The sequence below is a fragment of the Camellia sinensis genome, chromosome 2 (genome assembly GCF_055761805.1).
Source record: "Camellia sinensis isolate YWXY chromosome 2, ASM5576180v1, whole genome shotgun sequence".
Lineage (NCBI taxonomy): Eukaryota > Viridiplantae > Streptophyta > Magnoliopsida > Ericales > Theaceae > Camellia > Camellia sinensis.
Window position 1 is genome coordinate 182,480,058 of NC_138962.1, and position 10,216 is coordinate 182,490,273.

Genomic DNA, 10,216 nt, shown 5'->3' on the forward strand with positions numbered 1-10,216 from the left:
AAGCAAAACCCAAACTGAAAAATTTCCTTCTACAACACTGAAGATGGACCAAAAATATGAACATTTACAGTATATGGAAGCCTCAAAATCAGTATACAAACATGCTAAAAATATGATGCAAAATGAGGCTCAAAAGGTGCTAAAACATGAAGTATACAAAATAATCACCAAACAGAAAAAAAGTGTTAATGAAACATGAAGTATAGGCCAAAATAAGGCCACTTTCAGTTCGGACCAAGGTCCAAAAACAGAAGCAAAGAGGGTTATCAATTTATACAAAATGGGGGCCAAATAAGGGATTGAACTACAAGTGCCACATGGAGACACCAAACAATGTTGAGCCCTTCTCCAATGTTGAAGAGGGGCTCAAAATAAGCCTTATATCAGTTTACAACATGCTCGAAAATAAATTGCTCATGGGTCAAAAATAGCATGCAAAACTATGACATACAAGATGATCAATGAAGCAAGTGTATTATGGAGGGCTCAAACAGGGTTGAGCCCTTAATGAGAAGTGAAGATGAGCTCAAAATATGGCCCTTTTCAGTTAGGGCCGGAGCTTGAAACCCAAAATAAGTGGGGCTTAGAAATAGATCAAGAAAAAGGGTCAAAAGGGTAAAAGTGTTACTTACCCTTGAAGATTCAAGCTTTTGTTGCTTCTTGGATGGATTTGCAGCTTCTTTAACCTTCAAGAATCCTTCCTTGTTGCTGGAAATGAGATGGTGGTGGTAGAGCTTGGTGGTGTAGAAGGAATGATGGTTAGGGAGTTAGGGTTTTTTGAAGAATTGAGAAGGAAGAAGATGGAGTTGGCTATGGAAGCTTGAAGAGTAATTTTTCTAACCCCTCTAATGCATGTTGGTAGCTGGTTATATGGACCAAAAAAAGGGTGTAAAGGTGGGGCATAAAGGAGAGCAAAATTCCCCCAAAAGGGTCCCCCCGGATGTAGATATTTTTGGGAAAAAACCAAGGCACAGCTGGAATGCACTCAACCTGAAGAAGCAGGCCGGCCTATCACTTTTGTTGCAGGTGGCCGGCCGGCCACTTAACATAGCCGGCCGGCTAGGTCAAAGAAAAAAAACGGCCGGCCGGCCAGAAAAAATGGCCGGTCACCCCCTAGGATGAAGCCCCAGAAGTTAGCTTTCCAATGGCGCAAACCTTGCATTAAAATTCCTCCTGTAGAAAAAGTTATGCCCTTTTCCGTGAAGCCGCGCAGATTCAGTCCAAGCGGACTTCAACCAACCACATCTCTCCCCCCCGGACTTGGACTTGGGAGATTCTTGAGTGCAAAATGAAGCCCCGGAAGTAAGCTTTCCAATGGTGGTGGCCTCATATCTTAATTCCTCTTGTGCAAAGAGTTACGCCCGTTTCGGTGAAGCCGCGCAGCTTTTTCTCCTTCCCGGATTCATGCTGAACCACTTTTGACCAAAAAGAAGTTGGCTTTTTGGCAAAATTACTAGCCTCCCACCAACTTTTGGTGTCCTCTCATGTGTGTAGATCACATATAGGTGGTTTGGGGTTGGCAACAGTGACTCCAGGGTGTTCAACATTGCATTTGAAGAGGAGGGGCAAAAATGGAAAGAAAAATTAATGGCCGGCCATAAACTTTTAGGGTCCTCCCAAGTGTGTACATCACAGATATGTGGTTCAAAGTTCAAGAAAGTGGGCCCAAGGTGTTCAACATTGGCCCGGAAGAGGAGGGACAAAAATGGAAATAACAATTAATGGCCGGCCATGACTTTTTTGGGTCCTCCAAGGTGTGTAGATCACAGTTATGTGGTTGAAAGTTGGCAACACTACCCCTAGGGTGTTCAACATTAGCCCGGAAGTTGGAAAAACGGGCGCCGGGAGGCTCCGGAGGAGAGATAACTGGTTGCTGCAACAATTACTAGCCTCCCACCCTCCAGTGACCTTCCTGGTGATAAAACAGAGGTACCTGCCAAAAATGAACGAAAACCGATGCAAAACGAATGTTCGGGGGCCAAAACACGCAGTTCGGGGCCCCGGAAACTGCCCGTTAAACACCGAAAGTGGCGTTCGGCCACGAAGTGGGTTTCTCAGACCCCAATGTCCCTCAAAAGGGAGAAAATAAGATGTATGCCAAAAATCAGAGCAAACGGAGATGGTTAGGCGGTCCCGAACCGAGGCACACGGCCTGACGGCTCCGAAAACCGGGAACCGGACTCCGAAATGGGCAAAATGGCCTACGGCCACCAAATGTAGCCTACGGACATTGAGAGATGGTCTACGGGACCTCTCCCTCCCCTTAGGAAAAGAAACAGAGAAAACCGAGTCTGGTTCGCAAACCGAGGCAAGGCACCGAAGAAGGTCCGGAAGTCTGGAGGCGGGCTCGCAGCCGCGACTCTAAAACTTCTGAACGAGCACATTATGCAATATCACCAAGTGCTCAATCGGTGACGTCTGAGTCTCAAGGTCGGTCAAAAATGGGGTGTCTACACACCCCAACCTGGATTTTGGGTGGCAGCAACTGAGAACACCCCAACCTGGATTTTGGGTGGCAGCAACTGGAAAATATCATAGATCTGATTTTTAAAAACCTCGTGACAGCATTTCATCAGCTTCATCCAAGACAAACATTTTGATGTAAACAGGGCGAAGTGATTGTCTCCGCAACATGTCAAACACACGACCAGGAGTACCAACAACAACATGAACCCCACTGGAGAGAATGCGCTGATCTTCGCGCACACTAGTCCCTCCAACACAAGCATGAACCTTCACACTTTGCTGGGCAAGTTCAAGAGTGGGTGGAAGAACCAAAGCTTGGCACTCAACCAAGCTATAATCTAGCTGCTGCAGAATTCCAGAGCAGAATGTTGCAGTGTTTCCAGTTCCAGACTGTCTCGTCATATGAGGTGAAGAATTCTTCTCCATCAGCCTCACACATGACTACAGTTGCACAAATCTTTGTTGATTTTATCAGCGGAATAGGTTGAGGTCCGGCGGGCGGCTAAGGTGAGGTTGTCGCCCGCCGGGGAAGCGAAAATACTAGGTTTTAAACCAGCTCTGATACCATGTAAGAAATAATGTATAGAGAAAGAGAGAGAATAAATTGTATGTATTATTATTGATTGATATATTGATTTCTATTACAATGATTCATGATTCCTATATATAGAAGAGGGTGAGTGTGTAGTAGGTAAGGAGTAGGTGAAGTGGAGGTGGTAGTGGTGTAGTGGGTTAGGTTTAGTGGAGTAGGTGAGGTGGTAGTGGTGTAGTGGGTTAGGTTTAGTGGAGTAGGTTTAAGTGGGTGAAGTAGGTGGAGAGTAGGTGGATTTTAACAGCTTATTAGGCAGAAATAGCTTAAATAAGCTGAAAAGACTGATTATTTGAAAGTTAGGATAGGGGTGCTTTTAGCTTCTGCTTTCTGATTATCAGCTTTTAACTTTAAAAAAAACTCTACCAAACAAGGCTAGTACTGGCCTGAAGCACTCTACCCTATCTTTTAAAAAAAGCCACATACCCATATGAATTTGAACTAAATTGCAACACTAACTCCGTTAACATTAGTACTAAAATGACAATTATTCCCTTTGTCTTGGTATTCTGCTTTTCATTATCTTTGTGAAAAAAAGTAAAAGAAAAAGAAAAGAGCAAACTTTCTTTCATAATCACAGCTATCAAAGGAATAACTTTTAAAAAGAAAAATCTTAAATTAAATATCAATTGAGAAATTTGATTTTCTCTAATTTCAAAATTTTCAACCTAATTATTAATTTAGTCACATAATAAGTTATACTATAATGACATAATATGCATTTATATATGTATATATATTCATTATACATATATATACACATTTGTATGAACTGTTAGTAATAAATTGAAATTCTAAAAGATTGGAATTGTAATAAACTGTGATCTGAAAATTCACCCAAGGGTTTGACATCCTTTCAACCCTAATTCTGCCTTTTTTACCAGCAAATTCATTCTCACCACTAAACTCAACATAATTTTCGTTTGCAATTTTTTTGTAGATGTATAGATACATACATATATATTTAGAAAAATATAGAAACAGGGTCCCCATTCAACATACTATGAAAATATATACATGTAATATAAATATATACCTTGTTGATGGTTGCCAAGAAAAAATTATAAAAACGGTACTTCAGGGCTTGAATTCCCAAATGGCTTGAATCAAGACCCACATCCAAGGTTTTAAAAAGCGGTCGCAACCGTTACGTAATGCTGTTACGTAACGGTTTTGGCGGTTACCGCCACCCGTTATGGCCGCTTTTGCAGTGTGATTGAGATTCACAGGTATGTCGGCCGTAGTGGCTGCCATAGCGGTCATAACGGCCTGTTACGCACCGTTACCTAATAGTTCCAAACTGTTTCTTTCGAAAAAACACAAAAAAATTGAAAATGGGAGAAGAGGGATAAAGAGAAGAGGGAAGATAAAAGAGAAAATAGAGGAACAAGAGATAGAGAGAGAGAGAGAGAGAAGAGGGAAGATGAAGAACATGTTATTGATTTGTTGAAACTATAAGACCTATGCTATCCTATTCAGCTGCTATCACTAAACCATTTTGTTTGTGTGTGTCTATCTATATATTGTTTGAAAATAATAATAATAATAATAAGTGTGGTCATTATCTATTTGGCTTGGTTAAAATATGTATATATATATATATATTTAGGCTCTTATTTATTCTCTTACTTTTGTCATTATTTATCTTATATATAATAGTTAGTGATTAATTTTTTATAAAATATAAAGCCATTAATTTTTAAAATAAAATGTAAAAAACTCAGTTTATAGTAATTTAAAAATATGAAATATATTGGATCATACTTAAAAATTTATAAAAATTGATCAATATTTATTTTTAACCCAATAAATATGATCATGGGAAAAAAATATGCGTATCGGTAAGTTTTTTTCAAATTGTGCGAAAAATAAAAAAATTCACGGTTCCGGTTACCGCAACCGTTACACTACGGCCTTTACACCCCACAACCACAACCGCGTCACCGCCACCGTTACGGCGACCGCAACCGCTTTTCAGAACCTTGCCCACATCACTTGAATCTTAGGAAAAAATGGTGTATTCAATTTCTTGCAAGTCGTTCATAACTTTATCCATTCAGTCATCTATGTTAGAAAAATATACTAAAAGCCATGTTTTTGTGTAATGGGATTTAGTATTTGGATTTATTAATATCAGTTATTCCAATTTTAATGAGAATCATTATGAGTCATATTTGCATTATATTATTTGTCTAATATTCTACATGTGTGTCATCTATTCTACAAAGTATATAATCTGGTGTGTAAAGTTCAGCTTACACACGGAAGATCAGATCATTAGTCTTGTAGAATATAAGTGGTTCACAGTCTAAGATGGATTTGGACACACCATTGGTACAACTGTAGCATGGTAGGAAACGGTAAAGTTTCAACTCATTGTGCTGGTACGTTTTGTGTGTATTGAGCAAGACCATCTTAGGATAATTGTTCATCTACTAATTAGATGAGACAATTTACATCCCATAATTATTATGAGTGTTTATGCTCTTAATCTGAAATAATTAATAATCACGTGCATTTAGTGTTGGTCATTTTGATTCATAAAAGAGTGAGATTCTTTATGGCTCAATAAGCTTAGTGAGTTGGGTGATCACTTTATGTGTATGGTGGATATTGATTATTGACAGAATCTACGTCCCAATTTAGGGATTGATAATACCCCCTTGAAGAAGCTTATAAGTTTTGATTATGTCAAACACTGCAGGTGGATTTTGTATCTGACATATCAAATAAGTTAAGTGGAAGGTCTCAAGGAAATATTAAGAAGTCGATTAAATTTAATTGTCCAAAATTTAGTTAATTGACGGTTATTAGTAATCTTAACGTGGGGAGATAAACAAGCATTTAATAATGTGGAGCTCGAAATATAATTTGGAGATTAAGATGGAAGTGCAATTATAATTCTTTGAGTTTGGCTCCTCTCCAAATTGGAGGATCCTCCAATCTACATCCAATGGCCAAGATCTTTACATTAAACCCATCCCATCTTAAGGCCATGTGGTTATGCACACGTAATCATACCCAACTTTTATCATCTTCATCACAAGAGAAAGAAAATCCCTTTTTCTCTGTGAAATCCTCTCTTGCTCTAGCACCAATACACTATACCTATACCGCCTCCTCTACTACAACTCCACCGATCCACCTTCTTACTCCTATCCCTTGCCTTGCCTACCATTGCCAACTCCAAATTCTCAACATTATCTGCCTCTTACGAGTCCTCAAATACCCCCAGCCCAATCTCTCTCTCTCTCTCTCTACAAATGCCTTTCGAGCAAATTAGTTTTCCAAAATTGATTTCTCAACCACACAGATTGAGTTTGATTAATATGAGAGAAATTAATTGCAATTTCAAAATCTTAATATATGCACACAAGATATATATATATATATATATATTCCAATGTATTCATTGATTTTAGATATGCATGTATCAAACACAATGATGTCCAATTGTAAATGTAATTAACTAAAAAATATCTTAATTTGTATCATTTTCTTTTTTGATGGAAATAGTTTGATCCTTGAAGCTATCAACGTTTTATGCTTACATTACTGTGATGGACATGGAAGAGTGTGGTTTTCTCAAGGACGTTCACATAGAGAGAGGGAGAGAGACAAGATAAGAACGATTGGGGCTGGGTTAAAGTCTAGAGAGAGAGAAGAGGCCGTCAAAAAAAAAAAAAGGATTTTGTGGGCAAGAAGAGAAGAGAAGAAAAGAAACAAAGAACTGATTGATTAAAGCGTTTTGGTCCATTGGATGCAGTAGTTGTCACGTGTCATACAATTAGAAAGCACTGGAAGATCCTCCAATTCTAATAGGATTGGAGAGGAGCCGAATTCTAATTCTTTAGTGGTATGAATGATGATTTATAAAATTAGGAATTATAATTCAGGTTGAATTAAGTTTTCTTAATTCCATAGGAGGTCCTAATCCTAATCTACTCCTAATGGTCCCTGCCGTAGTATATATATATATATATATATATGCGTCCTTGTAACTATAGAAGATACAATTTTTCGGGTTTAGAGAGAGAGCAAGAAAGTTCACGTTTTTTAACCCACACTCAGTTCGTGATCAGGCATAAGAAAGGAATACAGTAGAAAATCATAAGATGCAACCGAGTTCGGAATTCATCAACTACAATCTTTTGTTCATCATTTAAACAAGATCAAACCAGACAGATCTTGATGGTATAAGCCCTAATTCCACCTTGTTGGGTTTTATAGATCATTGTAAATTTATTTATTTTTTTGGTCTAATCTATAAGCGACATCACTAGGTCTTGGAAATTTGGTCCCAATAACCTACCCATTCAGTCATCTATATTGCCCGTTGATTTAGAGGGCTATTGTTAGTACATTTCAAGTTTTTCCTCCACAGCCATACATTTCAAGTGTTTCTCCTTATAATTTGACGCATTGCATAAGATCAAATTCAACAAGTTAATAGAACTGATATATGTGATGTGTCGTTGATATGATATGCTTTTATGTTTGATTTGAGCTAGGAAGTGTATTATATGGTCTTTCGTAAGTTCTCTCATTAATTAGTACTCGTTTGAATCAATTTTATTTTGGCTCTTCTAAATAGTACGAAAGGTTCATGTATTCTAATTCTTGAGAATTAGTGCCCTTTATTTATTCATGAAAGATCTAAAACTCTATTTGGCTCTACCCAATTCGCTAGTGTCAAAAAAAAAATTATCAAAGTATAAAAGAAATCTTTTTCTAAATAGGAATTATAGAAGAAACCTAACAGTTTTTTTTTTTTTTTCAAATTGGTACTTAGCATTGGCGGTTAAGCATTTTTACTTATGTTTTTGGGAAACATCTAACATAGTATTAATCTCGTCCCCCCAACCAAAACATCTCAACCCCAGTTTATATGTTAGAAAGAAGACCTCTAAAACCAAAGCTCCACAATGGTAGGATATCAAACATATTTCCATCTCACCACATTTATCATCCTTCACTCTGCAAAAACAAAAAAAATAAAAAAAAAAATCCTTCCACATGTTCAAGCCTTTTAGTAACCCACAAGAAGTGATGGAAGGTAAACCCTAAGCAAGTAGATATGCCAAACACAACACTACTAATTGGGGCAATCTTCCTGCCCATTTTAAGTTTTCAATGGTTGAGACAAAAAGTTTGACTAACTAATCCATTTAACCTAGGTTGAGTTAAAAAAAAAGTTAAATTGGATAACCAACAACCTACCCAACCTTTTTTTTTATAAGTGCAACAACACACCCACATCCTTACACTTAAGAAGATCAAGTATACCTTGAATGTATAATTGTCACATTCCAATCATACGACTTATAGAGGTGCAATAAAAGAAAATATAGAATTAGGCCCCCCTTCAATTATGTAGTAGAAGATCCACCACACCATTGAGGAACACCCATCCACTCCACTTCACTCCAGGAAAGCAAAGAAGTCCACAGCTCTCTTGCTACTTGGCAATGAATGATGAGAAGGTGATTCATCAATTCGCTATCTTTCTTGCACATTCTTCAAATAAAGTTGCCTATAGTAAGAATCTTACCATGAGTAGCACACCACACAACAAAAAGCCATCTTGGGAGGAACCCTAGGGCCATATTGCTCTCCAAGGAAATAAAGACGTGTGCCAACCAACCAATGATTCATAATAAGATTTTACTTGAAAGAAACCCAATCTAAATAGAATCCATCTCAATGAATCCTCCCTTGCCCCAATATTCAACATCTCGTACAATATCTCCATGGGCCCCATTAGAAAATAAGGGATTATATTCAAGCAATGGAGGAGCTATAATAGCTTAAATTTAGATTCAAGTATTTAACAACTTACATTTTCAGTTTCAGTTTCAGTTTCAACAACACTCAAGGATAATCTAGGAGCATATGCTGATGGAATGGAAAGATAAAGAGAGTATCTGAAGGCAATCTCAAGGAAAAACTGGAAAAAGAATAAAATATAAGATACTACTTGCACAAGGATCTTAATAAAATAGCTCCCCATTAGGTCTCTCAGTCTAACTTCTATAGCTAATTAATCCTACATAATTGTAAATTGAACCTCAAATTCATTTATTTCAAGTCCATCCATCCATCCAGTTATGCAAATGCCACCTTAAGGTTTAAATCATAACTATATTACCTAGTTTCTAACAAAGAATATTAATCATGCATATGTATATAACTCCAGGCAACAATTGGAAATAAAATCGAAAAAATTTAGTCACTAAATGCAGAAAAAGAATACCTAGACCATCATAGTTTTGGTTGCTTCACTCTGGCTACTCTTCTTGATAGTTATCTTCATATATCACAACTTCTCTTACATAACCAATAAATGGGTTTTCCCTTTATGCAATAGAATAGATACAAGCAATGAACAACCATTTCTTAAACTTACATTCAGATGTTTTCATCTCAGGTTCATGTTCAAAAACTCTCCTAGACTGTGTTTGAATCATGAATTTGGAAAGGGATTTGAATCCCACATTTTCTCTTTCCCTTTCTAAATCCTTACCCAAATTGCTGATCCAAACACAGCCTTACTGGATTCAAACCTCAACACCCTTTTAAAACCCTAATTTAAACTTATCCCCATTAAACCCTGTGAGTCAATTAGGAGACCAGTACTAATCTAAGTATTAAGATTACAAAATAATCAAAATATTTTCAAGAGTAGTATCAAAATAAACAGCATACAAAAGGGGTAATTATCATAATTATAGTATGAATAGAATCAATCAGATTGACAGTTACATAAAACCCTATAAAGAACCAACCTTAGCGAGTTCTTCGTGTTTTGATAATGTCTTTGCTTTAATCTCTGCTCTACCAATCCATCTTTTTTAATACTCTGTGTTTTGGTTGGTTGGTTGGTGCACAAAAAATTTAAAATTTAAGTGAAAGCCTACGTAACGAGTGGCGTGGCAGATAACGTTAAAATATACCCCCCAAAAAAATTTAAATTAAATTAAATAACAAATACACTCCTGATGAATAGTTAAACTACAGAAAATCTCCTATAATTTAGAAAATTATAAATATTCTCTTATAAGATTTTTTTTTATTTAACAGAATTAATTAGAAAAATGAAATTCCTAACTATTTTCCTATATAATAATAAAATTACCTGAATTATTAATTAAAATATATTTT

At 36.8% G+C, this 10,216-nt stretch overlaps 1 long non-coding RNA gene across 1 annotated transcript in view; it reads right to left on the reverse strand.

Moving 5' to 3' along the window:
* Nucleotides 1-9,974, reverse strand: part of LOC114279344 (uncharacterized) — a 32,692-nt gene extending 22,718 nt beyond the window's left edge. The window contains exon 1 of the long non-coding RNA XR_003635228.2: nt 9,841-9,974. This is a non-coding gene — a long non-coding RNA (uncharacterized LOC114279344). The remainder of the gene's footprint in view (nt 1-9,840) is intronic.
* Nucleotides 9,975-10,216: the final 242 nt, after the last annotated feature.